A 26,883-nucleotide genomic window follows, 5' to 3' on the forward strand; every position below is an offset into this window, starting at 1 on the left:
TTTCTTTCATTACCCCTTTTGCTGTGGTAGGCTTGATACCCTCCCACTCTGACCCCTCATTTTATTTCAAGGTGCTTTTTTTTTTTTTGCAGCCTCTTCACACTTTCCCTGGATCTTTTTTATGAATTTCCTGTGTATCCTCAGGTGCACGTCCTCTGCAACACCTCTCCAGTGAGTGTTTATATTCATCCTGAGGCCATGAGCAGAGGGTGCCTTCATGGAACCACTCTCCTTCATTTGTACACCACAAGACCCTTGTCGAAGGGTGTCTGACACCTTATACACCATTTCTGTAGCACTCAATATCACTGTCCCTGATATGGGCATTATGGGTTTTGTTGAGTTTGTGTAATGATGGCAAGACTGCAAGAAGCCTGTTACCCTGAAAGGATTCAAGGGTGATTACCTGCAAAGGTATATTTCCTTTTGTTTTTCTTCCAGATGAGATTTCCTGTATTTCTCAGATTTGATTAGCTGAATTATTATTTTATAGAGGGGGAAAAAAAACAACTTTACATTCCAGTGAAATACTACTTCCATCATCTGTATCAATGAGTGAGCTCCTGCTTATCTGTTCCCCAAAAACAAAATTTTTGAAAAACTCTTTCAGACAAGGCTGCAGTGTCCTGAAATACAATAGGTTTAAGCAATCATTTTGTAGCTGGATATTCCTTGATTTCCCTTGCATTCTACAACTTGCTTGTGAGGGGAAGAGAGGGGACAGACACTGGCCTCTTCTCTGTGGTGACCAGTGACAGGACCCAAGGGAGTGGCCTGAAGTTGTGTCAGAGGAGGTTTAGGTTCTATGTTAGGAAAAGGTTCTTCACCTAGAGGGTGGTTGGGCACTGGAACAGGCTCCCCAGGGAAATGGTCACAGCACCAAGCCTGACAGAGTTCAAGAAACATATGGAGGATACTCTCAGGCACACGGTGTGACTCTTGGGGACATCCTGTGCAGGGCCAGGAGTCGGACTCAATGATCCTTGTGGGTGCCTTTCAACTTGGCATATTCTGTGGTCTAACTAGAATGGAGAGCTGAGGAACAGCTTTACAAAGCTGGGAGAAAGTGGAGCATTTCTGTATTAGCTATTCGCAGGTCAAAGGCTTTTCCTGAGGAAACCTGCCCATTTAAACAGAAAGCTGAGAGCACACAGTTTTTTCCTACATCTTCCACTGAGAGTGAAGGGCAGTCTAGGCATTAGCGCTAAATTGTTTTCAATTTTTGTAATGGCTTTATGTAAGTAGCTTTTTCTACTCCGTGTCAGTACATTTGACAGCTGTTAAATGCCACTCTTGTCAAAAAGGGGCCCTTGTCCATTCAGTCCTTACCCTGGTAAAACTCCCAGTTCCCAGCTGAAATCATGAATCTTATGCTGCAGGTGAGCTATTGCACTGGTCTCTGTGGTCCTGTGAAGCATCTGCGGGGTGTCAGGGATAGTCATGGCCAGCCTGCCCAGCCCAGCCAGAAGTACCCTGAGCCCTCTCTGGAAACCCCATCCTGTTCTTGTGCTCCAGAGAGTCTATTGAAAAACAAGCAAACAAAACCCTAAGCTGTTTCATACTCTTTGTGCGCCTGAAGACAATAACCAAAATAACTCTCTGCTCCATTATAGCACCCAGGGTCTCCAACTGTGCAGTGCTACAGGCTGTACGAGAAGCAAACCCTCGACAAGAGCAGCTCCAAACTGATAGGTTCAGAAAGACATATTGAAAGTATAAAGGGATGAATCCAGTAGCTTTTATTATCTTTATCTTCATAAATAAACCTTCATTCCTGTCTCTTGCATGTCAGGCCCCTCCCAGGGTCTGAAGGGTCCCCAGAACATGCCAGGGGAGAGTCTGTAGATGGAAGTCAACATGGGCAACCTGCGGTCAACCCCCCAAACCTTAGGGTTAGACACTAGGTTCACCTACAGCAAGGACACAAGCATTGCCCTCATATGAATGTAGCATTTGTGAAGAAAGGAGTGGAGTCAGGTGAGTGCTAACCTGCTGCAGTGTTGGCAACACATTTCAGCTGACTGAGCATCTGACTACTGGGCTGCCCTCCACTAAACCCACCTTTGACCCCACCAGGCTTTGACACCATTTGGTGTCCATCCAAACAAGGAGATGCACTGGGGGGAGGTAGCTCTTGGTCCCACAGAACTGGCTTTCTGATGTTGAGATCAGGGTTAACTATGGTGACAACCAGCTGTACCAATCTCCTCATGCCCAGGCAAGGGGCACAAACAAGCTACGAGCAACCAGGTTTACCATCGTCAGCTGCTGCTTCTGCTCCCTGCCATTGCTGCCATCAGGACTTAGATCCCAGCAGAGCTGTGTCTTCTCTGGAGAGCAGAGCACTAAGGGCACCTGCTGTCCTTCAGCTATTGAATAACAATTCATAAAACTACATTATACTTATGGGAGTGTCTGCCAACATGCAGACGTAGTGTCCTCATAGTGGGAATGAGTCCTGTAAAGCACACAAGAAAGACCCACTCCAGTGTGTCCTGCACTTCTGGGGTTGCTGCAGTGCCTTTGCAGGAGGAGTAGGTGACCCTGCCTCTCTCGGTTCATCTCACTTCCATGGCACCAGGCCTCCTTACAAAACTTTTCACTTCTCCAGGGGGTGAGATTGCCAGCCTGGCTGGATGGAGCTATTCTATCTCCAAAAGCCTTATCAACAGCAATTTGGCTAATTTGCCCATTACATCAAGAGCAAAATGAAAATGTTGCTTGCTTTCTGCACCATTGTCTCCTGGTGTTCTTTCCCCATTATTTTCTTCTTTTTCCTCACTGTAGTCATTTAAACAATTTCCAGTCTTCTGTTGAGGTGAAGTCATTTTAAGACGGCTTCCTCCTGTTTAAAGTAGGAGAAGAAAGAAGGGGAAAAGAAAATCTTTCTTTGCTTTGCTGTCAGCCCTCCAATATGAGCAAGTAAAAACTATGTTCATTGGAGGTAAGTCCCTTCACCATTCTGGCAGGAGTACTTTGCCTATAAAGGTACTGTCACACTGCAAATCTGAGATACAGACTTGCAAGGCAGTCCCATGAATGTAACTGCCAGGCCAAAAATATCTACCAGCTGTTCTTTCACCAAAGTTGTGGTAGTGGTTATAAGTTTTCAAACTCAGTATTTTCATTATATTGATATTTTCCAATCCCACATTGAAATATATTTGTAGTTAGAAATGCTGATATTGGTAAGAGGAATTATACTTTTCAAAACTATTAATGTTATTCTGAAAGACCAAGAAATAAAATATTGAAGGAAACACATTAGTTTATCAATGCAGGACAATAACCATCAAAACAGAAACAGCCACCCCACAGTACAGCTGCAGCAGCAGCAATCAGCCAGGACACACTCCCCAAAGGGCTGGGACTCACAGGAGGGGATGCCCCTGCAGTGCCCAACACCCTTTTGTTCGTCAGCTACAGAAGTGACCAGTGGGACCACTTGTCCTTTTGGCCCTTTTCCTCTGGCTGATCAGCCCAGCCAGGTCTGCTTCTAAATGGGCAAAACTTCTTGGGTCAAATTTCTGGAGCTTTTTTCTTTTTTTTAATATCACTGCTAATTGACTTCTCTAAGAGATGGGAGAGTGAAAAGATTTACATTGATAATGCTCCAAGTAAGCAGGAGAGAGCAAGGGCAGTTTTAGAAGGTACAGCATCCCAGTGCTCCTCCATAGCTTCAAGCACTACCACAGCAACTAATTAGTGTTGTTTATTAGTGCTGCATTCCCCTAGCTGGGCGTGCTGCAAATTGCCTCTGTTATGGCCCTCCCTACTGCCCCAGGAAAAGCCCTGGAAGCAAATGTGCCTTGCAGCACGCCCTGCAGGTCAGCTAATCTTGTCCCTGTAGCTTCAGACAAGGAAATCGCATGCAAAAATGGATCCGTGCAAGGAACTGATTAAGGCTTTCATCTTCTCTGCAGTGAGATATTTATTGCTGTCTGATGACACCAGCCTTGCTGGAGATGCTGAAGACATAGAAGCTCAGAGTGATGCAGCAAAGTCCCCTTGCTGGCGTAACCTGAGTGGAAGCTGTGGTGTGAGCCCATCCTGAGCACATGCCTGTCTGCAGGACAGACTCCCCAGCATGGCCAGCAGCTCATAGGGCAGTCTTGCCTTCACATCATGTGAAGGGGAGCCCAGGCTCATGGGAGCCCAGCAGGCACTGCTCAACAGAGATACCCAGGAGTGAGCCTGATGAGAAACACCACATGCCACCAGTGCACCATGAGCATCACGCTGCTCCAAAGATGAACAGCATATTAATGGCAACATCTGCTTACACCACATCTAGTGCCAGCTCTTCTCTACAGTGACCACTGGCTGAGCATGCAGAATCAAACGCTCCAGGGGGGAATTAAAGAGAAATTTGGTTTTGTCTGGCTGAAATGGGATAAAAGAGGATCCAGCAGACATTCTCCTTTGTCAGAGACTCCTCTCACAGGTGGGAGGATGGGACTTCGGCTGTGTCTAAGGCTGAACTGACATTCTGGGGACACCTCCATGGGGTAACTGGGAGAGTATAACCTTGCTGTCTCTCCTGGGTAGCTTGTGCTTCAGGACACTCCTGCGCCATGTCCACTGCCCTCACCAAGTGGACTCCTGTTGCGGTCACTGCAGTGCTCCTGCTGCACACCTTACTTCTCGTGCTTCACTCCTGGTGCAGCACCTCCCCTCAGCTCAGCCTGTGTGTGCCCCTTCCAGCACAGTCAGTCCTACAGCAGGGTGCCAGTCTGGCCTGATGCCAACTTGTGAATTACACATTGTGTTAATTGTAGTTCTCAGAAGAAGTGCACATGGCCTGTGGTTCAGAGAGCTTCCTAGCAGGCAGATGAAGCACTCACAAGTGAGAGACCACCTCATGAGCAAGGGCACCCTGAGGGGGAAGCTGAAAGACATCACCCAACAGCTCTTTAATTTACCTCCTGGATTTTGATCTCCTTGGCTTCATATTTTTGATCTTTTCTCCTCAAACAAGAGAGCTGCTAATATTTTCCTTAAATAAACTTTCACATATGGCATTTTCACATAATCAGATTATTCCAGGAGCTGGACTATTAAAGAAAAGCCAGAGCCTGTTACAAGAGGTGTGAACACAGAATCCCCCAAGCATCACAGTGCTGTCACTTGGATAGATGGGAGGCACATTTTTGCAGGGGGGGTGGTTATCCCTCATTTTCAAGATTCACATTTTGATCCAGTTAGCCTCTTGAATATTTATCAGCCCTTCCCAAATTTTCTCAGAGCCTCAAGGGACTGGTGGTGGGAGAGCAGTGCAGGAGGAGGAGAACACGCCACGACAGCACAAGATTACAGCAGATGGAGAGGAGAAGCTGTGAAAAGAGCAGGGTCACTGAAAGGACAGTGTTCAGATCTGGCTGTGGCAGGGATTCTCTTTAGTTTGATGCTAAATTCTTTGAACTCAGTTTTTGCCAGTGGTTTTGAGCAGGTATGGATAAGACCACCAGCACCAAACATATCACCTGCATTATTCTGCTGTGAACTTCTGAGGTAGCAAAGTCAGATGAATCAGACATAGGTCAAGGGTTGCTCTTTGAGTCATCAGTCTGACAGTGACCCACAATGTGTCTTAAAGCCGGCATAAATTGTGTAAAACCTCTCATGTTTCTGATCCTCTAAGTGTAAAATGGAGCAAACAAAGTATTTCACTCAAAAAGCCTGAAACTCATGTTTGGCTGACATTTTGTAAGGCAATGTTATGATTAATCTCATATCTGTGCATGCTTAGGAAACGAAAACAAAAAAAGCTCTGGTCTTTGGTTTCCTAAGTTCAAAATTATTTTATCTTCAGACTGATGCAAGCAGCACTGCCTTTCCTTTCTTTAAGAGGCATGAAGGGGCAGTAAAAAGTATATTGGGACTGTGAATGTCTAATTCATGCAATTTTTTCTCTGCCGTTTTGCTCAGCAGTTGAGTCTAAATGGGAGGAGAAGGAACAGGTTTGCTTTCAGGTAGCTTCGTTTCCATGGGACTTTGAGTTATCGATCAGTTGACATCAGCACCATAACAGCTGATGTGGACTTGCTGCAGTCACATTCATGGCATCGCCCGGGTTTGCTAATGCACAAGAGTTTTCTGCCTTAATATTCCAACACTGGCTGTGGTTCATTGTTAAGGTTCCTCTTGGATTAATTTACTTGGGAAAGCTATGCCAGTCTCCAGTGCACAAACAGTGTCAGTGCAGAGCATTGTGAGGACTAGATCCGGTTGGATATTTTCCGGCTGAATATTTTTTTCCATGTGAAGATGCCAGTCGGTCAAAATGGGAATGTTCTGTGGGAATATGTCAATTTTGATAGATGTCAACCACCAGGGGAGTTAAAACCCTTTAGTTCTGTCATGGGCATTCTTGACACAAAGCCCCTCTGCACCAAAGGGCCCCAGAACTCTACAGCAGCTCACAGAGTTGCAGGGCTGAAAACAGAAGCTGGTTTCACCTAAGGACCCCCTCCCCATTTTCCTCCAAGTAGCCTTCCTAGGGAAGCCAGGCTTGTGCAGGCAAACCAGGCAGGCATCTCTGTTTCCTCACAGCAGAGCTTTTCTAAGCTTTTTAAATCTCTTGAGTTTTCCCAGAGTGTAAGTTTGTTTTGCTGCTCTGCCTCAAATAAGAATCCCTAAAAAAACCCTGTTTATAGGCCATTATGGAATACCAGCACACAGAAATGCATTGGAATAATCAACAGTTAACTACTTTGCTTCTGAGAATTCATAACAAGTGCAGCCATATCTCCTTCAAAGGAAGACGTAAACAAAATGGAAAAGAAATATATAATGACACCAAGGAGACAAATCCGAACAATAATGGAAAATGCTATGTGGCCTGAATTTTGGCAGCACACCACCTTGCCTTTCTCTTGCTGGACATCCTCTAACCACGGCTCACTCACATATGGGCAGGGGAGCCACCAAACAGCAGTGGGACACAGCAGCCTGGCTTTGTGCTCAGAGAGCTAGTGGTGCTCTGAGATTAAAGCACATGTGATATCTCACTCATCTCCTCCTATGAGGACAGAGTGTAGTGGGTTTCTCGCCCCATCTGCAAACAGGAATCAGGATGCTGGCTAGTGCTGCTGCTGATCCTGCTGTGACAATGTCACATCTTCTGGAGCCTGGCCTAATTCATTTAATTTGAGCTGCCAAGTGATTCTCAGAGAGTAAGAGCTTCAAACTGCTCCTGTCTTAAACAGATTTGAAGAGATTTGCTAAAAGCAAAAGATTCTGTATCCAGGCTACTTCCTGCATACAGCCCAGAATGGCCCAACAAGGCTTTTTTTTTTAGAGAACTGAATTGCATTGCAAAGGGGGTGGTAAGGAATGAAACCCACATGGTTTGTTACTTAAAGTTTAACAAACCCAGCTTCAAACTCAGGAGCATCTGTATGAAGGGGTAACACATGAAATTAAGATACTTGCACCTGAGTTTTGCTCAGGTAAATGTTCCCACTCCTGTCTTCACAAACACTTTTATTCGGTGGGAAATTTCACTAAATCACTGTCCCTTTCCAGGAGTCCTCCCTGACTACATCTGGAATAGCAATTCAGCACTGAAAACTTGTATCTGCCAGCCTCTGCATTATTTTCTGTAATTTTACTGTGCTTTCTTGTTACTTTTGTTGGGAGTGGTTACTGTGAGCTGTTTGGTCTAAGTGCAAATCCAAGTCTGATTATCAGAACTTTGCCAAAAATATCCTTTTTTCCCCATCACCTGTAAACACCTGTGCACTGCCAATCAGTGCACATCCCCAGTGTGAGGCTTGGATTTCTGGAATATGAACAGGTAGGAATGAGTTTTGATCTGCTAGGGGCAGTGTATAATTTGAATACAACTATCTTTGCAGCTTTTCTTGTGAGTAAGTTTCCATAGGTCAAAGGAGCAGTTCCAACACCTGAGAAATCGTATGCTAAACACAAATTTCAGGAAAAAAATCAGGAATTGCTGTGGTCATAAAATTGAGGAAAGTTCAGTTTCCTCTGACCTTAAATGCAGTTTCTTTATCTTTCCTGGGAACTCCTGGTGTTTTGCTCCTTCTGATTTTTAATGGTGTGAATTGTAACATCACTTCAAGAAACAGTTCCCTAATATAAAAGAAAGAGAAGCTTTTTATTTCTAGTTTTCAGTTCACTTTATTAAAAAAGGGAGAAAACATACAAAATAGAAACTATTGAAGTTTCTTTAACATGTAATTTCTCATCTACAATGTCTATTATGAATTCTTCACCCCATTATCTCAGAATGAGTGGCCAGTGTAGGAGTTCTGGATGCTGCAAAATTGTACTTCATTGTACAGTTCACTGCGCTTCACATTTCCCTTGCATTTGTTGCCCAGTTCATATGAATGCTGACTGAAGAGCAAAATTGAATCCCTAAACAGTTCTAGCACGGCCTGTATTTTATTCTGCAGGCTTTAATGAGAGGCAGGTGAGCACCACAGCTTACAGACCTCACCCAGTGTGATTACAGTGCAGAAATATCCAGCATTGCACAGAGGGTGCTGAAAGGGGACGCTCCTCTCACAGATCAGGGATAATTTGTTGCTGTTTACACTTGGAAAACAGCCATTTCAGCTAAGAACCATAATGTTAGGGTTGGATGAAGAGGGAAGGAGCTCTTAGGAAACTATGTGAAGCTGACTTTGTTTTGGAGGCAGTGGGCATGTCTGTGGTCTGTACTGCAGCAGGACACATAAGGCAGGGAGCAGGTCTGAGCTTCCTCAAAGCACGAGAGAACAATAACAAACTTCGTCAATAGGCAGGTGTTCAATTTCCAAATGCTGGATGCTGTCTCAGACCCTAACTCTGGCAAAGGTTTCAGTTTGAATGTTTTTTGTTTTTATTTCCTAAATAATACAAACTTGAGGGAACTGGTGGTAAATTTGGATCCAATTTTTTGACATGTCTAGGAGGAGAAAGGAAATGAACATTAAACCCATCCCTCTGATATAACTTTTCTACACATCCCAAAAAACAGGAGCGATGTGGAACACTGAAATGTCTTGCCTTGACATTTTAGAAACAAAACTCTAAATTTCTTTTATGTTTGTTTTTAAAGTGCTGTTTCTTTGTAAATTGAGTACAATCTGACCTAAGAGATAAGCTAGAAAAACCAAACCATGCATTAGGATCAAAAGCTTTCACTTAATGCAAAATTATTTTTGCTTTCCCCACTCCCACTTTTTTGTTTTTAGTTTCTCTGGAAAAATGGACTTTCTTCAGGTCAACCTGCAGAGCAACATCTGCTGGCCTCTCTTCCTCCTGCTGTTTCCTATTGAACCAGCTAAGCAAAAATGAAAAATATACCCATCTGCAGCACAGAAACTTCCTTTGTGCATGCAAAGATCCCCCATCCAGGTGCAGCAGGAAGCACCACAGAAGCCCTTTCTGGCAGTGTTGGTGCACAGGTCTGGTGCAGATACCATTATTTGCAAACTGGGGGACCTGGGCTCTTCCAGGTGAGGCTTCCCCCAGAAGGGCTGTAGCAACACCTGTTCCTGCCCTGGGAACATTTCTCATGCCTGCTTTCCTCGTGGGGTCCCATGCAAGGGTGAGGTAGAACCTGTAGCTGGAAAATATCGGTGGAATTGATGTTACGACAATTACAGCAATGCCAAGGAAAGCCCACTTGAGTGGAGCAAGCTGCTTGACTGGGGGAAGGAGAGGCTTTTTGATGAGAAAAGGGTATGTTGATGGGATGTTTGGGGACATTTTCCTCCTAGCTCAGGTGCAAATCCCTGCCTGTGGCACAGATGCTTGGGATCTGTCCTGGTTTCAGCTGGGATAGAGTCAATTTTCCTCCTAGTAACAGTGCTGTGTTTCGGATTTTGTATGAGAATAATGTTGATAACATTGATGTTATAGTTGTTGCTGAGCAGTGTCAAGCAGTTTCTTATGCACAAGAAACTGGGAGGACCCATAGGTGAGACAACTGGCCTGAACTGGCCAAAGGGATGTTCCATACCCTAGAATGTTATGCTCCATATATAAATTGTGGAGAGTCAGCTGGGAGGAGCCAGGTTGCTCAGGACCAGACTAGGCACTGGTCACTGGGTGGTGAGCAATTGTATTGTGCATTTTTCCTATCATCATCGTCATTGCTGTTGTTGTAAACTTTATTTAAATTATTAAACTGGTCTTATCTCAATCCACAGGTTTTGCCTTTTTTCTGTTCTCCTCCCCCTCCCACTGGGGAGGCTGGGGAGAGGGAGTGAGCAACTGCTTGGTACTTGCTCATGGGCTGGGGCTAATCCACAACAGGTTACCTATCTCCTACCCGACAAAAACCCACACACCCACGTTTAGGAGAGCTAGGCTGAGCCAGGCATTGTGGGGAGCTTAGAGAGCTCAGTCTGAGCGCTGGGAAGCAGGCTAACATCTCTGGAGATGCCCCAGTCAACTTAAGGAGCCTGCAGGCTGAACTGGGTGACAGGCTCTGAACCGCTGCCGGTTGTTAAAGACACCAGACCTGTACAGCAGAGTGAGCTCTCTCAGCCATACCTGGGTGACCCAACAAGCTGCCTCCCCGTGCTCCGGGCCAGCACCCAAGGAGCAGAGCAATGGCTGTGATGCCCCAGCCAGCTGTCAGCTCCTGCCGAGGGACAGGAGCTGGCCGAACTGCCACGGGATACTCTGCTGACTTCCTCCTGCCCACCACGGCCCTCGATCCGCCCCGATCCTCCCCTCCAGGGCGGGAGCTCTGCCCGCGTTTTTCAGAAAGGATGATTACATCTGCAAAGCACTCGGGAGCGCTTTGGGATGAAGAGTGTTATGTAAGTGTAAGATAATGTTATTTATAGATCCAGGTTTTATCCAAAATGGAATTAAACTTGTGTTCCTGAAGCCTCTGCTATCAAAGACAAATTGGAATTTATCCCCTAGCCTCCAGTACTTTGCATTCAATTTTTTTTTTCTTAGTTTAGCCCAAAGTTTAAGAATTAGTTTTATTTACAAATCAGACCTCTCAGAAAGTAAAGGGATCTCTTCCCCATCAGCTGTGAGGTGGCTGTGGAAGCCTGGGCTATAGCTGTGCTTTGCAACCACATCAGCTGTGGCACCGAATGTCATAAAGGAGGAAAGGAAGGCAGAGTTTGAGCTGGATTAAACAACAAAACCACAAACGAATGTGCTAGGCACAATATTTTGCCTGCATTTAACACTGTCCGGGTCAATCCGTGAGCTGCAGGAAGGGTATCCAGCTTACATCACTGTTGGAGGTGGCACTTGTTCAGTGGACTAAAGTTTGTGCTCCCACAGAACTACAGACCCCGTGACCTTTTAAAGTCTTGGATTATTAACTTAGAGGGCTTTATTTACTCTTTTGAAATATTAGATTCAAATCCTTCATATTTGTACTTTTTACAAGCCATGGAAACCCATATTGCTGGGATGCCTGATGAAATCCAGGCTAACAGGTGTTAGGAATACTGTTTTATGAGGTATAGCACCTTGCATAGGTTAGTTTGTGCAGTTCGTCTGCTGCCCCTCAGTTGTCACAGTATCTAGCATGAAATTCCACACATGCCTTTTATTTAGGAAAGAACACAAAAGTATGTTATCTTATTCCTCTGGAATTTTCCACAGTTATTTAGCATGTTAGTTTAAGCATAATTGGTTAGTGGGCTCTTGAAATTTATATCTTAGCAGTACTTATTTACATCAGGCTAAAAGTGGTTCATTTCTGTTGAGGTAAATGTGAAGCATTAGATTGCAAACGTACCTAATCCATCTCTCCTCCCCCATGACTAGAAATCCTGTGGTTAAAATAACACAGCCTCTATTCAGAGCACAAACTTAGAGCTGCTAGCAGGAGCAGGCTTGGGATTTAAACAACTCTCAGCAGATGAGTCTGTTCAAGGGTCTTTTTCGGGTTTGTTTTTCACCCTACTTCTGATCCATGAAAGGAAACCAGGCTCTCTCCTCTGGGCAAGCAAGGTAAAGATTTTCTTCATTCTGTATATGGTTGCATGTGCTTGTAAAGGAGCTTATAAATGTGATTGCAAAAATGCTGTTGCAAATGCAATTGTAAAAATGTTGCTGTTATAAAGCAAGAAGTGTTTGGCAAATGGCTTCATAACCTTTAACTATTCTTTTGGTCTGGCTATTTCCACATAACAGTGAAGTGATGAAATGATAAATCTTGCACAGAGAAGCAAAGAGCAGTGATTTTTCCTCACACATTAGAGAGGCTGAGCATGTAGGCAACATAGGAAATAGCAAATCCAGGTGCTATTGCAATCAAACCAGACTAAAGCAAAACTGGCATTTTGTTAACTGCCAGGTATAGTCCCTCCTCGCTTTGTCCAGCTGCTCTAATCCCTTTTGGGAGGCTGAGGCTGTGCTGGAGGATGGCACTGAGTCTGTTTACAGAGTGTATGCTAATGCTGCTCCAGCGTGACTCGTACAGTAACAGCAGAACCGTGCTTTCAGAAATGTTTGGATGCGGTGTGCCAGATAATTAACTGCCTTTATTTGTTCTTATTGCTTTCCAAGTCATAGGGGATGTAGAAAAGCATCATCTTTTCCTTGAATCCTTATTTTATTTGAAATCCAGGAAACAAGTGTGATGTCTGTGCTAATGCCTGTGGAACTGTACTCCCAGTGCCAGAGTCTGTTAACTCTCCCAGCCCTGTGCTGTGACTCACAGGGGATCCCAAGTATCAAATCAGTCCTCCTGCACCATGGTGTTCAAACACAGCAGGTCGAGCTGCTGGGTAATATGGAAACACCATTACTCAGACTTTTGCTTGATTTAAAAAAATGCTGCCCCTCCTTGCCCCAAGGCATGGGGCAGTGTGGGCACAGTGGCAGGAGGAGAACTGAGGCACTGAACAAACACTGCTCCAGGTGCTACCTTTCCAGGGCTAGAGAAAGCCTTGTTTCCCACCCAGAGATGCTCCCTTTCCTCTTCCCCTACTTTCAGCTCCCTTTACCCTTCCTTGAGTGAGACAGGATGGTTTCACATTGTCCTGTCTGCAATCACTGTCCTCCCACCTAGCCCCTGCTGTCCCACAGCCATGTCACCCTGGCAGCAGGCACTCCACTCCTCTGCTCAGCCAGAGAAAAGAGGACTCTGCTTAGCACACCAGGTCCCTCACAGCACAGAGCTGCCACACTGAGGGGAAGCCTTCCGGCTGGCAAAGGTGCCCTCGTCCCTTGAGCCAACAGTGCTGCTTTGTCCTGAAGGGAGAAATGCAGCTTTATCACTTGGGTGCCCGGCACAGGGAGGGACAAGCAGGGCTATAAGGAATACAAACACTCTGCTTTTCCCAACACTCATGTAAGAGCACGCTGTGGCAGAGAGGCAGCTCGGAGGAGAGAGAATATGTGCAGAACAAAGAAATGTGGTCAGGCAGGAACTATAAAATTCCAACATAGAAAGTGGAGCTGATGTCATTTTAACGTCCCAAGCAGTGCCAAGAATTCTAAACTCCATATCAAGATTCAGTGCAAAACCCCTACAAACTCACAACTTGTTCTTGTGGAAAAACTAACTTTTATGGAAAATATGCATGGGAACATGCCAGAGGAGTGTGTTGCTTTATTTCTTTTATTAATTTTGAATACATTAGTTCAGAGAGCAATCTCATTTTAGCATCAGCTGCCTCTATCCAAGAAGCTGAAGCTGACATATCCTGCTCGCAAATACTGGAGGCGAGGGAACTGTGGTTTTTCGAAGGATCGGTTGTTAGTTGGGAAGAGCTGCTTGAGTAGGAAGGGGTGTGGGAAGACTCAGTGGGATGACTGAGTTAACAGTTTTTTACTGGTGACATATCTGAATCGTGATCAGATGCACCTGAATGGAACAGCATCATCAGCTATTATAACTCCGAATGCGTCAGCAGTGGGATCGCACGCGGCTCCTGTGATAAAGGTTACTCACATCTGTCCTGCTATAAGACCGCCTTTGCTGCTGCTTATAACTTTGTCAGACTTGAACAGTTTAGGCTGAGTTCTTCCAACTTGATTGTCTGCCTTGGGCTAAGTTCTTTTCTGGAAAATTTCAGCCAAAACTGTCCAGCCAATTTTGTCCATTCCAAGAATGAGCACAGGGAAAAAGGAATTGTCCAACTTGAAAAAAATGAAAGGAAGAAACGGGAGGGGGGAACTTGGTGATTCTTTCCTTGGATAGTTTTTATTCCTCTGTGCTTCGGAGCTAAGATCTGAAATTTGGCAGCTCTGTCTTAGGAATGTGATTTTTTTTTTAACTTTGCAAATCTCCTCCAATTTGGCTTAGTGATAGCCTTTGAAGGGAAAAAATAGCAACTTATTAGGGACGTGCTAGGGCTGAGTAGTCAAAATCCACTGAGATTCCTTCTCACATGAGCAAGCTCAGCCCAGTGCTGACCCCAGTGCTCCTGTGCAAGCAGTCAGTGCTACCAAGTTTCTGCTGATCCTGCTGCTTCCCCACAGATCTGCAGGGATCAGGCTACCTGTGTCCCCTCTCTGCAGTCTGAGAACTATCCCCAGCTCTAGAAGCAGGATGAAGATGGGCTGTCCATGTAATGCTACTCAGGGCACAGGTGTTGGTCAATGCAAAGGCAGGCAGGGAACAATACACTCTGATTCTTTCCTGGCACAGCCAGGAGGCAGACAGGGACTCTGGGGACACTGAGCTAAGCAAACATCTGGTACTGGGTTGCTAAAGCTGAAGGATTGCATGGGACCAGGATGGGGTCACATGGGACTGGGATGGTACTTCACATAGTACAAGTGAGGAGTCAGGGGACTTGGGAGCAGGGCAGGAAGGTGTGTTGTCAAGATGTGAGCCATAGGGAGAGTCTGGACACTGCCAGAGCTCAACATGAAACCTGAGCTGCTCTATCCATGGTCCCTTTTTCGGACTATGAGTGTTACCTCTCAGAATTGGCTTCAGTCCTGCTCTCCCTGCAGGGTCCTCTGTGCCAGGTCTTGCTGAGGCTTTCCCCAGTCTGCAGTCAGTAGCTACACGGTGTGCCCACGCATCTGCAAGTGCCGTAAGACCCTGCTACCAAATGTCCACGTCCATGATTGGAGCTGATGGAAGCTCTGCCTCGAGCAAGTTCAGTGTGCCTGATGCTGAACACTTTTGCACAGCCCCAGCCCCAGCTATGTCTGTTGGTCATCCCTCGGTCTCAGCTCATGACCTTGAAGCACTGGCCTGTAGGACCCATGAAGCCTGCAAGGGTGGATGCGGGCATGGGTCTTGCTGCAGGGAAGGCCCAGCACTGTGGTGGGGGACAGCTGGGATGAGTGAGCAAGGCAGAGCCCTGATAGACTGATGCTTGGTGCAACCAAGATATTTGCTTACATGCCTGTCTCTGTTTCCATTTTGTTCAAGCGGCTAAAGAACCACCACACCCTTAATGGAGGTACCAGAGCATCCAGATATTATAGAGAGATGTGTCATTGTAATTCAAAAATGTTGGGAAAATCAGTAATTCTTACTAAGAGGAGGACTTGGGAAGAAAATAAAGCCTAGGACCACACTGAACTCTAAGGAAAAAAAAAATAATTCTAAATAACATTGCCAGTGAAGACAGTCCATGCTGTACCATGGGATAAAGTTGAGACCTCTGACAAAACACTCTGTGATCATGTAATAAGCGTATCATAACAGATACCACAAAGGAGGCCTAATTCTGGCATCTCTTCCCTCATGGATTTTTCAGTCATAACTGTACTCTCATAGCCTATTTTTATATGCAATGCATATGCAACATTTGGGGACAGATGGTGAAATCTCAGTGTTCATTGTGCCTCTTGACGTGATTTCCACATCGGAAGGTAGGGATCTGCAGTCTGCTTGTTTCCGCTGCTGCTGAAGTGTCAAAGAAAGGTGATTTCCTTCACTTCTTGTATGACTATAGACTGTGGAGCATCCTGAACAGCCTCTCCTTCCACAGAGACAGGCAGTTAAGTTTCATTATCCTGGAGCCCCATGCACACACCAGGACTCAGCTCTGCAAGACTGTGTAAGAACAAAGACCAGAAGAACAGGAGCTGACAATGTGAGAAGACCAGAGCTGCCTACAGACAGCTACTGGGAGAGGAAGGAGTTCTAAAAAGCTGTGAGACAGTGCTGGCCAGCATGTTAGGCAGTACTTGCTTCACACCAGCAGCCTTGCCTTTGTCAAGGATGTCACAAACAGGAGTTTTAAGCAGGGATTTGCAGGAGAACTGAAACAGAAAATGAAAAGGAGTGGTGGATTCTTATGGGCTTCTACTCCAAGTGTATGGTCCTACTTCACACAGGGCATCTGCCATATCTTCAGATGCATCCACAAAATACACATCACCTGGGTTGCATGACCTTTACAGAATCCTTCAATTTCAGGGACACTTTGGAAAATGTGATTTTTTTGGTGCTCTGTTGTTTTTCAACTCAAATGCAGAAGGGGATTGAATATGCAATCATATCAGGGAAGAAAAACTCACTTCTGATAAGGCAAAGGCCTTACCTTTTTCACAAAAGAAAAAAAGGCTAGCACAGGGTGAGGAGGATGAACATTTCAGCCTTTTACACTGCTGAAAACTATTTGGGAAACCCCTCAGGTTTGCCACACTGACACAAGTGTTGTGAATTGCCCTAAGTCCCTTTTAATCAATTCATTTATAACACTGTTGTGAATCCCATCATCCAAGTCTATGTAAGAGACTTATGACATACAGTGATTCCTAATAACCTCAAGCTCACTGAGGGTTTTTAGCTGCTTGGGGCCTTTGAGCATGCTTTCACTTTTGTTTAGATGTCTTGCCCCTCAGCAGTGAATTTCTTTCGTTTTCTCTTCTGCTACTACCGGATGGCTGTTCACACCCTTGGCATTGTCTACCTGAAGGGCAAGAAGCACCTCCTTGTATCCCACCTCTGACAGTGCATGGTGCTAAGCTTTGGCTGTACCAAACTCATGGCACAAGGTGACTCCAAGTCTGTAGCCACCACACACAATAAACTCATCTGAGTTGCCATCCGCGAGCCTCAACCAAATCAAGCAGGATTTTAAAGTGAACCTCCGTTGTAATGAGCAGCCCTCTAGCACCAAGGCTGTGATTGTATGTCCATCAAAGACATGTGAAAGGTCATGCATGACCAACCATACCCACCTTTTTCCCCTTCTCCTTAGGCACACAGTCCTACTGCTGCATGTTGGGTTGCAGCAACCTGCGGAGCTAAACCTGCACTTCCATCCCCAGCCATCTCATCAGACAAAATGCAGAATGGCTTACTTACACAGCACACCAGTGCTGGGACTGCCAGGGTTTGCATCCCTGCTGCACCTGGGCACTAGGCAGAAATGGTGCTGTCAAGAACCTGTCTCAGAGAAAGAGAATCAAAGGAAATTGTATTCTCCTCCTCTGACACCTTCGCTTGTAATGGATTGTTTTGGCCTCTTGCATATGTGTAATCAAACACTGCTGCTTTGCACATGCTACAGCTCACTGTGTTTAAACTGAGAAGAATCTCCCTTAAATATTTATTTAAACAATAACATCCCTTGAGCTCTTTAGAAATTGCTCTACAAGATTGACCCCAAATGCTTTTCTAAAAATTTATTTGTACTGCTTTTCTGCCTGCTCACTGTGCTGTGGGCCAGCACCTCCTTCTGTCAGGGCTACAGATCAGAAAGCCATTGCCTGCTCCACAGGACTGAGGAACCCAGCCCTCAAATCATGCCAGCAGCTCCCAGAGTCATAGGGCAGAGTTTCAGCAGTCATATTGTTTCTGTCCCGTGAATTCAACAACCCTTTAACTTTCAGGAATAGGCTTCTTTCAGACACAGATACTCCTTTTCAGGTGCTCTGAGAGCCATCTCTTCCTACTGGTACCCACACACAACAGCTGAGGCTGGAAACGCAGTGATGCCAACCCTCTGTGGCTTGCAAGAGCTGGGGAAGTGAGGGAAAGCCGAGGCTGCTGATACCTTTCAATATCATTTAAATTATAACTTCATAGCCTGCAGTTCTGGGAATTTTCTGAGCAAAAGACCCTTAAGACACATAAAACACACAACATCCTCTACACTATTCAATTGCAGTCTGCAAATCTAAGAAGGACTCATCACCCAAAATAAATATATTTTTATATTGTACATAAAAGAGAGGATTCAAACTCTTCACTAAGCAGACCATTTTTTTGTATTTAGTTTTAGCTAAAGGTGGACTTTCACCAAAGTGTTGCTTGTATTATCTGTTAGAAAGTTTGCCCTAGATTATCAATGTTTAAGAGCAAATGGTGGAGAGCTACGGTCCTTCTTCTGCATTTCTAATTCCACATTCTTCCAGCATCTTGATTAATCTTTACTGGCAAAATCTTCATAGCCAACATGGGTTTGGGTAGAAACTGGATTACTCACTAGCAAAATAAGTGCAAAGAAGATAATTCATTATGCTGCTATTTAGCTATAATAGGCTCATCTCCTCATTTTAGGCTCTGTGTGGGTTTAGTCACAGGAGCTAAACTGGGGAGAAGTACCAAAGCTTCTCTGAATCATTTTTATTCTTGCCCCCATTTTTTATTATTAATTACATCAAGGCATGTCTCCAAGGAGACCAAGGGCAATGCCATCAGTCCCTTAGGTGCCCCCTAAATCTGCGCTTGCTTTGCTAAGTGCATCACTCTTCGGCTGGTCCCTTGCGAGGAAGAGGCAGGCTGCATTTTGCTTCAGACCTTTCTTGTTCTGAGTGCAGATTTCAACAGACTAAATGAAAAGATACAGCCTTTTGAGAGTGAATGGTACTGGTGAAACTGGGAGATAATCAGCCTTTTCTGGTGGCTGAAGGTGATTGCAGAAACAGTTTTGAACATCAGGAGGACATTGAGTATTACTTTCCTCCCACAGTGAATGCAATATGTGGAATGTTTGCCTCAGACACAATTTTCCTTTTTCCAGTCTGAACTGGAAAGACCTCCTTGTACTTTTCTCTCCATTAGACAAGGCCACCATCAGAAACATGGATGAAGTATCACAGTTCAATAATTTCAAATCAATGCTTCATTACTTTGCTCTGTTCAGAGGAAGCACATTTTTCTCTGCATGGGTATATAAAGCCTTTATCCAGCTCACATCTTGTGTCAGTGTTAGGGTCAATTCCCTCCTTTTAATTTCCTCCCATTCTTTATTCGCAGCATCTGGAGTGAATGTATCTGAAAGAGAATTTCCAGAATAAAGTGAGGGTTGTTTTTTAATTTCTTGTCTGTACCAGTCAATCTGAACAGCTACTTAGTAGCAAGAAAGGGGTCTTTTATCCTCTCCTTCCAAACTTCTGCCTTGGATAGCCACTGGTCCCGGCATTTCCGTTTCATGGGAACTTCTGGAAGTCATACCTTTGTTCACAATCAGGTCAGAAAGTCAGATTGCAGAAAATTTGAGGGAACTACATAGTCCTACAACTGTTGTTTCAGACATGTCCAGTTCACTTAATTCCAGAAGCAAAACATTTTGATGGTTCAGAACTGAAACAACTTGTTTGCAATTTGATCTGAATGAAAAACTCTGACTTCCTCTCAGTTGACACTAGTCTATACCCTCTCTTTTCTGCTTTGGCATCTCATGCAGGCTTATGCTTGTCTACAGCTATTTTTCATCAGCTGGGCTGCAGGCACCTATAAGCCACAGTAATCATACTCCTGTGTCATGCCACTGGAGATGGGAATACTTCTTTTGCCATAGATTAGGCTTCTCTCATGATCATACACAGTTGTAATGGAAAGTATTCACCCAGAAGAGGGACTTCGGTGGTGTGACTCAAAGCACTGCAGCAGAAGTCCCATCTCCTTATGGAAGCCCCTGGAGACCTGCAGTAAGGCACTGAAAAATGCAAGACTGAGGAAACCACTCATGTACCATGACCTGAAGCTGTGCCAGAAGAAGCAAGCCCACTCCTTTCACTGTACTTTTGTAAGGACTGGAGCTGCCTCCTTGACATGGTGATACTCACTTCCCAACCTCCATCCTCCTAGATTTGGAGAGGGAGCTTGAAGTGCGATGCTCCACATTTGTGCTGGCTGTCCTACCCACAAAACCAGCTGTTTCCTTCTGCCCAGTAAGTGCTGGAGAGTCGTGGGCAGCCTGAGCATGGGTCAAAAGCAGAATCGGGAACTGCGACCACTGTACCAGGCACCTCTGCAGGGGTCTCAGATGTTTGCATGGCCAAAAGGTCTGCTCAAAGAAGCATTGCTTTAATTCAGCCATGTTTGTGTGGCTTTGTGAGCACTGAAACAGCACTGTTGTTATTTATTAGGTAGAATACTGTCCAGTCCTGGGCCTGAACTCTCCAAATCAAAGCCTAGTATATACAGTCAGCCTTGCCTCTCTCCAAACAGCATTCAGCATCAATCACAGCACTGTAAATTGTTTACACAAAACTGGAGACATCATAACTTATGAAATAGCTCTCTTGTCAGTCAGATAAGTAAATATTTCGAAAGACTGTGAACATCATGGCAAGCTCGAACTGCCCAGACCAGCTCCAAATGGATCCAAGTTAACAGGAGACCAGATTTGCCTTGCCTTTGATGTCCCTGCTTCAAATCAGGTTGAGAAGGGATCTGAAAACAAGCCTCCCTAAGGGAGGCTAATGCAGTTTTAAAGATGCTCAACCTTCTGTAGAGATAACAGGAGGACGAAAACAATGGAAAGTGTTTGCAAAGGAACTGCCTGCTTGAAGCTGTAAATTTGAACTTGAGGGAGTCAAACCCTCCCCCTCCTTCTCCATGTCCTTCTCTCTTAACCCAAACAAAGTGAATGCCAGCAAGTTTCTTCTTCAGAAATGATCCAGCATTCATTCCTTGGGCAATAGCTAGAGGCTGCTGGGGTGGGTCCCAGTTTATTGGTGAAATGAATCCTAGCAGCACCTTCACACAACATCTTGTTTCAGGCACCCATCCCACGGGCTTTGGGCATGAGAAAGGGAATAGTGTTTGCATCGACTCCCATACTTCCATTACCTGCCTGTGGTAAGTCTCCATGCTTTTGAAAATAGACCATTGCACAGCTAACTGCTTCAGAAACACTTGGAAATATGTTGTTTTATGAGATATTTGTTTCCAATCATTTCCAACAATTATTTGGGATCTTTTTCTTTTCAAGTTCACTGAGTTGTACCAGTTCATCTCCTTTTCAAAGGGATCGTGTTACAGGCAGGAATGCAGAGCTGAAAGGACCTGAGTCTTTGCAATAGGAATTTGTTTTGGAAGCAAGCGAGTTGGAAGGAGAGGAAACGGGCAGCCCACCAAGGGCTTCAGCAGGATTATCCTACCCTTTCAGCAAGCCACAACCAGGGCAACTCATGAACTGAAGCTGAGCCTGCTTCCAGTTGGGGGTAGGAACAGACAGACTGCTCTTACCAGCAGTTTAATACAGCAGAGGATCTAGTCATGTTGTTTGATACCTCATCTGAAAAATCCCTCAGGCACAGACTCACTAATGTGAATCATAGAATCCTAGAATATCCTGAGTTGGAAGGGCCCCCCAAAGATCATTGAGTCCAACTGTGGCAGCCATTACAAGTATTGGAAACATTCACATAGGTGAAGGTGGCTGTAGGCTACTGCTGTTGAGTCGCTGAGGTGCTGAGGAGGGCACTCCTCTGCACAGAGCCCCACTGAAGGCCAGGCACAAAATTCACCATCAGCTGAAGACTCACAGACTTGAAGTTAACGTGGTGCTGAGTCATTGGCTCAACTGCATGCTTGGCGTTTATTCCCTTGGTACCTGACTGGTACCTCCTGTCCTGCATTTTCTTTAATAAGATTTTAGTTCTTAGTCTTTCAAGTTACTTCAACACTTCCTGTTGCTGATGCATCTGGGTAGTTGTCTTAAAATATATGTTTCCTTGCAGTGTTTGTATCACTTATTTAATGTCAGAGGCATGTGTGAGGCTGTCCATGTTTGCAAAAAGACAGGGTTTTCATCCCAGGACTAAATGATATGCTGCCAAGACAGCACAGTACAGACATAAATAAAACATAGGTTGTAGAGACCAACTGTCAGTGGTTCTCATCTCCTTAAATATCTGTTCCTGTTTGTGCACAACCATATTTACTGGCATGCCTCAATGTATTCAGGATAAACTGACGACTGATTGAGAAAACAAGTTCAAAACCTCCCCAAAACCAAAAAAGAATAATTTTTTACTGTGGTAGCACAAGTGTGTAGATGCAGAGGGGAGATGGGAAAAGGTTGTAGAAGTAACACTGGCCTGGTGGCACAGATGCCAGTGCAAAATGCCATCAATATGTTCATGTCCCATAGGTGCAGAGAGGGTTCACACGTTGGAGTAAATGTTTCCCAATTCCTAGATACACATGATAGAAAAGGACTGTATGCAGAAGGAAACATTCTGGGAATCTGCCAGAAAAAAGGTGCTATTTTTCAAAAAAGAGCTGGAAAAACTCCAGCTCTGGGTCCATATCCAGCTCTAGCCTCCAGCCATGAATACTAACCTGCACTAATGCAGACACCACACCACCATAAGTGCCACAGCTCTTATGGGCTATATACCTGAACAGCATTGCTTACGTGGCTGTCACTGAACGGGGTGTCTCAGTACCTGTGAGACAGTACCTGTCCCAGTATGCTGGAAGTACCTGTGGACATTCCAGGAGGAATAGCCTCAAAGCCTCAGGACTGCCATACTGTGCAGGACCCCACAGCTCACAGAGCCCATTGTAGTTGTGTCCCTTTCCCCATACTGGGACAAGGGGTGAACCAGATACATACTCCGCTGTCTTCTTTCTGAATAGGTGATGTGTTGGTAACTCTGAGGGAGGGTTGGGGAAAGGAGTCAGGTTTCCATCTTCAAACTGTAGCTAGGCTAAGTCAAGACTGACACCTTTCCTGGGGACTGTTTAGAAACCAGGGTGATAAGGCTTTAGGCTTTGTTATAAGATGAAGGTACTATGGAGCTGTCTCTGTGCTACTGTTCCTATTGACCAGCACCTACAACAGGAAGTTTGCAGTGGGGGTAGATTTGCCCTTAACTAAGTGCATTTCTTTTCCCATCTTCATTGCAACGTGTCACTGTTTTTTCAAGCATTAGTGATTTTTCTCCCCCCCCCCCTTAACATTGTCTCTGATTTCTGTGTCATGAGGGGGAGTATTGTCAGATCGCATTCTCATGACGGGAGAGGCAGAAAATCCGTTCTGTATATCATGTGACCTTGGCTTCCAACACCACAAAGGATTTCTTCAAGCCCTGCTCATTATCTCGTTTTATACTTTAAAAGAAAAATGAAAATGCTGGTGACAAATGGCCTCGTTTATCACATTTAATTGACTGACTGTTCTTTTAAGCCTCTGAAACACACATTTTGGGCCAAAGCACTGGAAAAAGAACATGCCATTTACCCTGGTCTCCTGCCAGGTCACATTAAAAAATGTTCAGGAGTTTTTTTCTAGACCAGTACATGGAGCAGGAGTGAGTGGGTGCACTCTCACCCTAGAATCCTTTCCACCTGGTTTCCACCAACTCCGGTAGTGTCAGCCCTTTCCCAAACAAGCAGCAGAAGTGGGGTTGCAGTGAAACTGTTATGGGAAGGGCAAAGCCATTTCAAAGTCGTATGTGAAAGGTATCAGTACTTCCTAGTTTGACTTAAGGAAGTGCCTAGAATGGACCCTGGGGGTCTCCCTTCATCCCAGAACTAACAACAGAAGTAACCAACATCTTCAGTGACAGCTTGGGCAAGGGGAAAATGAAACAATGAGCTTGTTTCAACTATGGCAGGTCTTATGCTGGCTGTAGGCTGCAGGAATGACAAAATGGAGGTAAGGATTGAAAATCCCAAAGGTGCAGTTTGGGAGGGATGAATTCATACCTCTCCCCCGTGTCCCTGAGCCAGGCTGGGGCTGACTGCCCTAGGCTGCTGGTCGGCTCCAAGGGCCTGCAGATTGTGATGGGTCATGGGCTACCTGAGTACCTATAATGTCATACTGTTGCAAACAAAAAAACCCAAACACCATTTTGGAGTACATAAATAGAAATGCAGTATGTAAGACATCTCCCTTCCCTCAGTTCAGCTCCTCTTTCTAGTGTGACACTGCACCTAAAGATTTTTTTATGGATGGAGATGTTATTCCTCAAGAGAGGTTTATACAGGTATGAGTGGGAAGGTAGGCTAAAGAAAATGAGTTTCTTTAAAAGAGAGATGTCTAAAGAGAGAAAAAATTGCTTTCAAGCACATAAGCTCACAAGCTGAGCAACAAGAAAATGAATAAACTGTCCTCTGTCTCTGCCGTAGATATCAGCCACATGTTAAATTTTCAGTAAGAGTCTGTACTGGGTCTGGCTGGGAGGGAGTTTAGAAAAATTTAAGACAGATTTAAGAAATGTTCCTAATAGTAAGTGTAGTAAAACACTGACATACTTTGTCTCGGGAGACTGTGGAGGTTCTGTTATTAAGGATTTTTAAGAACAGGTTATCCAGACATCTGTAAGGACTGACCTAGGCATGTGGTGGAAGGATGGACTGGAGCCAGCCAGATCCCTGGGGTCTGTTTGCATGACATTTTCATCACAGTAATGTGAACACAAGACTCTTCTTATAAAGTACTAAAAACACCACCCTGGTTTCTAAACAGCCCCCAGGAAAGGTGTCAGTCTCGACTTAGCCTAGCTACACTTTGAAGATGGAAACCTTCTGACTCCTTTCCCCAACCCTCCCTTAGACAAACCTGTTCAAAAGGGCCAATGAACCTGCAATTCACAGAAATCTCTCCCTTCCTGTTCTCTGCTGGCCTGGGATCCCTGAGCTGGAAAGTACAGTGACAGGACCTTTGTCCCAAGATGCACCTGTGTCCCATGCCCTGGGAGAGTCATTCCCACATTCCTGCTCCTTCCCATGGCAACACATACAGGGCACCCCAAAGCCCAGTGCCACCCTCCAAGGCTGCTCACCCTTGAGGAGACCTGGTCCCTCTGCAGCCCCAGCCACCCCACACTGACCACCAGGGGACTCGGCTTTGCATCCAAAGTAAAAGATTGACACAAATCCTGCTGTCTCCATTAGCCACTCATCTAATCCCCATGATGTCAGCTGGTTTTCTGTGGCAGGATTTGGCCCACTGCTGAAGAGCTCTGGGTTTTATTCCCCTGCCTCTGGCCAGCGGTGGCAGTAGGACGCTGCACATGTGAGCCTGCAGTAGGAGCCTGCTCTAGTATTTTAGACACCCAACAAAATTCACTGCCAAGTTTTGTTCACCTAGGTGGGAAAATGCAACAGAAGGGTGTTTCCTGAAGAATGCAGAAGAATCCCACCATGCAGTTCCTCTTTAACTACACAGCACATACATATATATGTGTATGGCTTTGATTATACCTATGTGTATAAATATATATATATATTGCAATTATACTGTTGATATGCTTTCTACAAGCACAGTTTCTGTAGCTAAGACATGTTACACATGTGGCAGGGGGAGGAAAGGAAGAGAAGGAAGGAGAGGAAGCCGCCGTGCACACAGCGGCTCTCCTCTAAACCCCATTTTTTACGCTGTTGGAATGCACCCTGTGACTGTTTCTACTATTTAAGGAAAAAGGTTCCTATACAAAATCCTGTGGTTTTGAAGTGATCCTTTTATAGGCATAAAGAGATTTTTCCACATCCCTCTATTTGATTTCTTTTTTTTTTCCTCAGACCTGGCTACTCCAATAGATATTTGCAGAATATCATGCACTGGAATCAGACAATATCCCACCAATTTACTACATAAAGCCATGGGGATGCAAACTGAAGTCAATTTAGCTGTAGGGCAGTGCAACAGAGTTGAATTTGGTCCCACACCCATCCCAAGGGATTTTGAGCTGGCAATGACCCATCACAGAATCGAACATGTTCCATGTCCTGCAGAGGATTCGCCTAATCCTGGGCTTATCAGTGGTGGTGAATATTAAAGGAATTTTTAATCTTATTGATTTGGAATAACTATATGTTAACCTTGAGTTAATAATGCAGGGTTTTAGGGGGCTTATCCTAAACAGAAGTTGGATGCAATGCACAGCCTGCACTTGGAACAGGACCTGAACACTCATCTCTCCTGTCCCAGAAGTGGGAGATGTGGCATTCACATCTGGTCAGGCCCAGAAAGCAGTGAGCACATCCAGCATCCTGGACAGTGGGTTGCTGGCAGCGATGTGAGACGGGGTGGTGATGTCTGGGGTGTGGTTGTGGGCTCTCCTGCAGGAAGACTTGTGCAGGCAGCACACATCATGTGCAGGGTCTTGGATGGGAGACATACAGCACAAGGGCAGATGCTGAGCTTCTTGGTCCAGCTAAAATACTGGGATATGACAAAGCAAAGCAAAGCAAATCTTAGGGATTTCAAAGCAAGTCCACAGACACGTGAGAGTTCCCTGTCTCCCTCTTCAGGCAACAGCATCCTTGAGGGTATCTGGGCACAAGTGCTAAGCTGGGGATCTAAAAGCAGTGTTACACAGCTCAGTGCTTTGTAAGGACCAAAAAATCTTCAGTTTATTCTTCCAGACTATACAGTCATATACTGTGCTGGAGGTAGCTTTCTGCACAAAACTACACACCAAGGGATTTACAGAGCTCCAGTAGCCACTCAGTGCCAGATGTCTATTATCTCATCACATACACATGCTGCACAACGATGCTGGTGCTAATACTTTCCTTCACCACTGCAGAGACATGCCTGGTACCACCAGTTTGTGCTGACATAAATAACAACCTGTCCAAGCATCTCCTCTACAAGTGCTGGGGGAAGGGGGAAGAACGTATGTTTCAGATGGAAATGCAACCAGGGGTTGTGCCTTTGGTGGCTTTGAGTTATGTAATTTTATCTCAATGCAACCTGAGAGGGAGTGATTCCTCCACAAACTGCATTGTATTTGGCTGCTTACACTTACTTTTTTATGACTGTAGTGGGACTGGTA

General features: G+C 45.1%; 1 protein-coding gene across 2 annotated transcripts in view; it reads left to right on the forward strand.

The window, feature by feature from the left end:
- The first annotated feature begins 11,726 nt into the window (after positions 1-11,726).
- JCAD (junctional cadherin 5 associated) overlaps positions 11,727-26,883 on the forward strand; it is a 59,800-nt gene continuing 44,643 nt past the window's right edge. For both annotated transcript variants that reach the window (XM_008928314.3, XM_018075621.2), the window contains exon 1: positions 11,727-11,946. The gene's annotated coding sequence lies outside the window, so the exon portion shown is untranslated. The remainder of the gene's footprint in view (positions 11,947-26,883) is intronic.

The sequence above is a fragment of the Manacus vitellinus genome, unplaced genomic scaffold (genome assembly GCF_001715985.3).
Source record: "Manacus vitellinus isolate BGI_N305 unplaced genomic scaffold, ASM171598v3 scaffold_3_pilon, whole genome shotgun sequence".
Lineage (NCBI taxonomy): Eukaryota > Metazoa > Chordata > Aves > Passeriformes > Pipridae > Manacus > Manacus vitellinus.